Source organism: Myxine glutinosa, chromosome 13, assembly GCF_964187855.1.
Source record: "Myxine glutinosa chromosome 13, kmMyxGlut1.1, whole genome shotgun sequence".
In the NCBI taxonomy this organism is placed as follows: domain Eukaryota; kingdom Metazoa; phylum Chordata; class Myxini; order Myxiniformes; family Myxinidae; genus Myxine; species Myxine glutinosa.
In genome coordinates, this window is record NC_136273.1 from 51,211,991 (window position 1) to 51,219,569 (window position 7,579).

At 45.6% G+C, this 7,579-nt stretch overlaps 1 long non-coding RNA gene across 1 annotated transcript; it reads left to right on the forward strand.

The window, feature by feature from the left end:
* Positions 1-2,537: 2,537 nt before the first annotated feature.
* Positions 2,538-6,341, forward strand: LOC137438462 (uncharacterized). Its single transcript, XR_013621212.1, has 2 exons — positions 2,538-2,878; positions 6,040-6,341. It is a non-coding gene; the product is annotated as an uncharacterized LOC137438462 (long non-coding RNA).
* The last annotated feature ends 1,238 nt before the right edge of the window (positions 6,342-7,579 follow it).

Here is a 7,579-nt window from a genome sequence, read left to right on the forward strand (position 1 = left end):
CGGATATGAAATCTTTCCTCTTCTCCAATGGCTTGATCTCTGATCATCAATTTTGATTCAGACCAGGTCACTCTACTCTGGACATGCTGCTTCTCCTGTCTCAACAATGGATGGAGGTCCTCAATGCCAAACAGGAAATTAGAGCTGTCTCCCTCGACATATCACGTGCCTTCGATACGGTCTGGCACCCAGCTCTGCTCACCAAACTCTACTCCTATGGTATCCATGGAAATCTCCATGCATGGCTTGCGGACTTCCTCTCTGGTCGTAGTCAACGTGTGGCCCTGAATGGATTTCTCTCATCTCCCCTTCCTGTTCAGGCTGGAGTTCCCCAAGGCGGTGTGCTGGGCCCTGTGCTTTTTCTGGTCTTTATCAATGATCTCTCCGATTCTCTGGAAAATCCTCTCTATCTCTTTGCTGATGACTCCACTCTCTGCCGCTCCATTCCTCTTCCCTCAGATCGGCAGTCTGCAGCCTCCTCACTCTCTGAAGACCTGGACAAAATCACAGACTGGTCAAACAAGTGGAACATGTCTTTCAATCCTGACAAATCTCACACTCTTACTATGTCTCTCCGAAAAGATCGACTGGACAACCCTCCCATCTACTTTCTCAACAAACCTCTCCAAGAAATTCTGTCGCTCAAGCTTTTGGGTCTCACTATCTGCCATGATCTTTCTTGGGAAAACCACATTTCCAAGCTGGCCTCCAAAGCCAGTCGCCGACTGGGCATCCTCCGTCGTGCGAAGTCCTTCCTAGGCACACCTGAGCTCCTCACCACTTACAAGGCTTTCATCCTTGTAAGTGCTTTCATCCTTTCATCCTTTCAAGCACCTGAGGTAAATTTCAAGTGTCATAGCAAAGGGTATGAATACTTATGTCAATGTGATATTTCAGTTTTTTATTTTAAATAAGTTTGAAAAACTTTTTAAAATTCTGTTTTCTCTTTGTCATTACTAGGGCATTGCCCGTACGTGGGTGCCCGTTCCTTGCCCAAAAAAAAAAAAAACGCTACCCGTACGCTCTACCCCGCCCGTACGCCCGTAAACAAAAAATAACAACGCTCTTCGCTTCCGCCCTTCGCTCTGACTGAATTGGGAGAAATAATGCGCATAAGAAATCGAATTACGTACCGTAATGGCGGTCAGCTCGTAACGCGCACACTGTCCGGAAGTTCGCATATCGCATATCTATCTATCTATCTATTAATGCCCAATTATTCAATTATCGCCAACGTATTTTGGCTTTTTGCAATTTAATCGCAAGGAAAAGTAGAAAGAGAAGAGGGAAAAAAAGAAAAGCCTTGCCTTGCTGCAAACAGCTGCTGCAAACAACAACAACATGGAAGGCTGCACTGTCCGGAAGTTGGCATATCGCAGTTACGATTATTTTAGTGTTAATGGCCAATTATTCAATTAGCGCCAACGTATTTTGGCTGTTTGCAATTTAATCGCAAGGAAAAGTAGAAAGAGAAGAGGGAAAAAAAGAAAAGCCTTGCATTAACGCATTAACGCTTGCATTGCATTAACGGTTCGGCACACGTGATAGCTCGCTGCTCTCTGATTGGTTGAAGCGTTTTTTGGACATAGCTCGGTAGGTACTTGTCCGATTAATTACAAACCTTGAAAAGGCACATCCTCGGGTCCCCAGCAATATACCTGGCAAGTTTCAAGTATATCGGACCCGTGGTTGTCGAGAAACAGCGGTCACAGACACACAGACAGACACACAGAGATTGCTGGAATTATAGATAGATGGGGTATTGAGTGTAGATTGATGAGGGAAAAAAGGAATTTAAACGATTTCAGCATAAGGCTGCAACATAACAAAATGTGAAAGAAGTGAAGGGGTCTGAATACTTTCCGAATGCACTGTAGCTGCATTTTTAGCTTCATCGTTTTGGTGTAGTTTGTGAAGACTACATATTAAGTTTGATTTGAAAGTATCATGAAATTAGTTCAGGTGGCATAAAAATGTGAAATCTTTGGAGGGGCGGGGGGGGGGGGGGGGGGGATGAACACTTACAGGCCACTGTAGCCATGTAGTGGGAAGTTACGCTAGACTGAACCCCTTGCTAATCTCATAGAAATGTTGCAGGTAGGATTCCAAAAGTCTTCACAAGTGATTCTCAAGGTCTCATCTTTATATTAAAGAGAAGAGTCGAGTGCACATCTTCTTACATCCTCACTGTAAGCACAGGTGTTAATAAAAAAACCTTTTGAACCGTAAGATATCTGCAACCCAAAAGGTGTAATCAATTGAACGAGGTGAGCTGTATATGTTTTCTCGTTCCGAATGCCTATTTTGTCTCATCCACCCGTCGCCGAAGATCCGGAGGAGTGTCGGATATAATGGCGGTAGAAATGAAAATCCTATAAGCGAGGAAATTCAAAACTCGAGTGGGTGGGGTCTGGGGATGGGGTCACGCGTACCAGGTGGGGATCTCGTGACTCCTCCTTACCCCCCTCACTCCCTCCCCCAACGCACCGCAGGACTCGGGCCACCGCTTGGCATTCAGCGTGCGATCCCATCCGTTTTGGTGCGTCCGCAATCGTGCGCACTTCTCTTCCCGCCCCCCCCAAAACACACACTAAATAAGCAGGAGGATGAGTTTGCAACGGGTGACAAATGCCTCTTGAACGAAGAGCGGCGCTCGTCGAGAGGGCGATGAAAGTGCGATAAAGAGCCGAGAGCATCGCGGAGGCACTGGGAGGGCGGGGAAGGCGTCGGACGAGCGAGCGAGGGGACCGGAGGAGCACGGCGCGGCTGCTGCGGCGGGATGGGCAGGAGAGCGAGCACCGTCGGGTGAATGAGGAATGAGATGTGTAATCAAAGCGGAGACGCCAAGCCGAGCTGAAACGTCCAAACGGCGGATCGGGTAAGCGGCTCCGCACTCGCACAAAGCCCGCGCTTGGTGCTGCGCACGCGTCACGCGGCGAAGCGGTATCCCAGCAGTTTCTGAACCTCCGTATGGCGGCAAACGCTCCCGGCGTCACAACTCCGGTAGTTTGGGCTCCCGCGGGCACCTTCTCCGACTCCCGACTGTACAAACGTCCCGCCGTGGTCCCGCGTCCCGCACCCCTTCCCGTTGGCGCCACAAAAAGTGCGCATCGCGGACCCGCAGCGGCTTCACCGGAGCCCGGATCGGTCACGGATTCGTCTCCGCGGACGCGACGACGAGGAGACCGAGGTCGACGAGTCTTCATGTCCAGTCTACCAAACACACCAACCCCGTACTCCGGGCAGACATAGGCTATCTGTCCCGCGCGAACGTCTCGTCCACCCCTATTTAGTAAAAATGGTGTTCGCCCCTTGTCGAGATCTCCAGGTGATGGTGGAGTCCTCGCTGCACGCAAGGTTAATGAGCCCGTCCCGCCGTTATCATCAGAGCAGCGAAGCGCGATGTGTCTTGTCGTGTCCGCCTCGTGTCGTGACGACCGGTCATGTGTGGACACGTGACTTGCGGAGCTCCCCGCTAGTACGTAGCAGGTGAAACACGGCCCGGGGTACTTACTACCCCGCACGTACTCACCAATTCACCACTTTTGTTGTTGTCTTTATCGCTATTCGCTGATCCCGAAGCACCACGATGAAAGGTAAAATGATTCATTAGAATAATTGTTTCTATTTATCGGAGTTTATACTGTATCGGATAATCACGATTGTAACGATCGCGATCGTACAGCGAAGGACGACGCTGACGTCATTTTGATGCGGTACACCAGCCGAAGCCGAGTGATGACGTGCTGGCAACAATCGCGTCACGCTGCAAAATGCACCCGGTGATGCATTCACAGGTTTTGTGTGAATTGTGGGAATTTGCGGGAATCTGAGAAATGCTTCATCTCGTTTCCCATTGTAATGCACGTCCGGCTGGAAGATCGATGGGAATTCGAACGTGAATGTAAATTTGTACATTACTGAGACCTCGAACATTGATGGGAACTCGGAACATTGATGAGAACTCGGAACATTGATGGGAACTCCAACATTGATGGGAACTCCAACATTGATGGGAACTCCAACATTGATGGGCACTTTATCACTGATGGACACTCGAATATTGATGGGCAGTCAAATATTGATGTGAACTCCAACATTGATGGGCACTTTATCACTGATGGACACTCGAATATTGATGGGCAGTCAAATATTGATGTGAACTCCAACATTGATGTGAACTCCAACATTGATGGGAACTCCAACATTAATGGGAACTCCAACATTGATGGGCACTCTATCACTGATGGAAACTCCAACATTGATGGGCACTCTATCACTGATGGACACTCTATCATTGATGGGAACTCTATCACTGATGGGAAATATATCATTGATGGGAACCATCCTTGATGGGAACTCCATTACTGATGGGCACTCGAGCATTGGTGGGGACTCGAACATTGATGCGATCTCTATCACTGATGGGAACTCAAAATATTTATGGGACCCCCATCACTGATGGGAACTCAAACATTGTTGGGAACTCGAACATTGATGGGAAATCTATCACTGATTGGAACTCGAACATTGATGGGCCCTCGAACATTGATGGGAACTCCAACATTTATGGAAACTCCAACATTGATGGGAACTCGAATATTGATGGGAATTCGAACATTGATTGGCACTTTCTCACTGATGGACACTCGAATATTGATGGAAACTCGAATATTAATGTGAACTCCAACATTGATGGGAACTTTATCACTGATGGACACTCGAATATTGATGGAAACTCGAATATTGATGGAAACTCGAATATTGATGGAAACTCGAATATTGATGGGAACTCCAACATTGATGGGAACTCCAACATTGATGGGAACTCCAATATTTGTGGGCACTTTATCACTGATGGACACTTTATCACTGATGGGCACTCGAATATTGATGGGAATTCGAACATTGATGGGCACTTTATCACTGGACACTCGAATATTGATGGAAACTCGAATATTGATGGAAACTCGAATATTGATGGAAACTCGAATATTGATGTGAACTCCAACATTGATGGGAACTCCAACATTGATGGGAACTCCAACATTGGTGGGCACTTTATCACTGATGGACACTCGAATATTGATGGAAACTCGAATATTGATGTGAACTCCAACATTGATTTGAACTCCAACATTGATGGGAACTCCAACATTGATGGGCACTCTATCACTGATGGAAACTCCAACATTGATGGGCACTCTATCACTGATGGACACTATCATTGATGGGAAATATATCACTGATGTGAACTCCAACATTGATGGGAACTCCATCACTGATGTGAACTCGAATATTTATGGGAACCCCATCACTGATGGGAACTCAAACATTGTTGGGAACTCGAACATTGATGGGAAATCTATCACTTATTGGAACTCGAACATTGATGGGAACTCGAACATTGATGGGAACTCCAACATTGATGGAAACTCCAACATTGATGGGAACTCCAACATTGATGGGCACTTGAACATTGATGTGAACTCGAACATTGATGTGAACTCCAACATTGATGGGAACTTCAACATCGATGGGCACTCTATCACTGATGGACACTCTATTACTGATGGACACTCTATCACTGATGGGCACTCTACCACTCATGGGAATTCGAACATTGATGGGAACTCTATCAGTGATGTGAACTCGAACATTGATGGGAACCTGAATGTTGATTGGTATTTGCATATTTTTGGGAAGTTATCTCCCCCCCCTATCAAGTTATCTCCCACCCTGTCCCCCCCACCCCCTGCTCCTCTGGAACCTGACTTTTTCAGATGATTTCACTGCATATCATTTACAGTTGAAAAGGCTTTAAAAACTTCAAACGTTTCAAATCGTTTCTCTCTCTCCCTAATCGACTGCATCCTGCTGTTGCTCGACTGCTGATCATCATAAATCGGTATTATAAACTTCCTCGTTGCCTTCTGGCGGAATTGTAACATAAAACATGACATTTTGTTACCTCCGCCGCCCAAGATGGATGTACGTTATGTTTTCACCCGGTCTGCTTGTCTATTTGTCTGTGAGCAGGATATCCGAAAACGTTGTGGACTTGGTGGACAGATTTGGTGTGTGACAAGATCGAATTGATTACCTTTTGTTGAAGATCCGGATCTGGATACGAGATTTTTATAAAAAAGTGATTCTTCACCATTGAGAGATATTGACAAAAACGATGATAACGGCGTTCTGGTTGTTACTGTATTACTAATGTGAGGAACCTGTTGGTTTAAACACATTTTCTTGGCATTTCTTAATTAGAGCTTAATTTGGCTTATTTTTAAAAGACAATTTATTTCAATATGCAGTAATAAAAGCTTCTTGTTTTTGGAGGATGGGTTATTACTATTTAATTTATTTTGTCACACAAGAGGATGACAAATTTTTCACAAGACGATAGTCTGGAGCACATTCATAGTTCCGATGAGCCGTCATGCACTGGAGCAAACTTTTTATTTCAAATGATCATTACTGTTCTTTTTTTGATTCCTCCATTAATCGGAATTCCCCTCACCGCTAATGGGAATGTGAAAAGTTAATCCCGGGCAGCAGGTGACATTGCTTCCAATGGATTGCTACGGTCAGACTTACAATTTTTATTCCGAAAAGTCTATAAATGCAAACACTAATGTAAAGTGAGGTGGTGTGACCTGGTGTTGGCTTAGCGGTTAGGGTGCAGGCTTGGGATCCTAGGATCCTGGGTTCGAATCCCGGTCGATCGCTGAATTAACGCCAGGGGGATTGACTCAGCCTGTCATCCTTCCGAGGTCGGCAAATTGAGTACCAGCTTGCTGGGATGAATGATCACGGGGTGTACCCCGATTTCGAATAGGTACACCGTATCCCTGCGCATCGTAAGAGGCGACCAAGGGTTGGCGTCAAGAAGGGCATCCGGCCATAAAAACATTGCCTCAAACAGGGAACCATGATTGTCATGGGGCCCGCAAGGCTAACCCCCGCTCTAGCGGGGAAAATGGCCTTAAAACGACCATTCATTTCAATGTAAAGTGAGGCATAAGGTGCATTGGTAAATAGTCGTTTTGAAACTTTGATAAGTTGCCATTTGCATGCTTTACCTCTTCTTATAAATCTTAATTTTAAATATCTGTTTGCGATGTTCTTTAGGTTTTCTCCACCCTTAAATGCCCACACCACCCACTTGGCCACATGGTTTCTCAGAATGCTTTGTGGCCTGTACATATGTTTTGCTGGAATTTTTTTTACTTGTAATCATCCCTCATTGTTTTACTTACCTCTGCCGAAGGTGGATGGAGATTATGTTTTCTCTGCTTTTGTCTGTCTGTCTTTCTCTGTCTGTCTGTGAGCACGATAGCTCAAAACGTTATGGACTGATTTGGACAAAAAATGGTGGGGCAGGTCGGCTATGTGGTAAGGATGAATTGATTCGATTTTGGTGAAGATCAGCATCCGGATCTGGATATCAGAATCTTTAAAGTGATCTGTCACCATTGAAAAAAAAAAAAAAAAAAAAATTACCTTGATACTTGATTACCTTGATAATTACCTTGATACAACTCCAGTTGTCACCATTGAATGATAGGACCAAAAC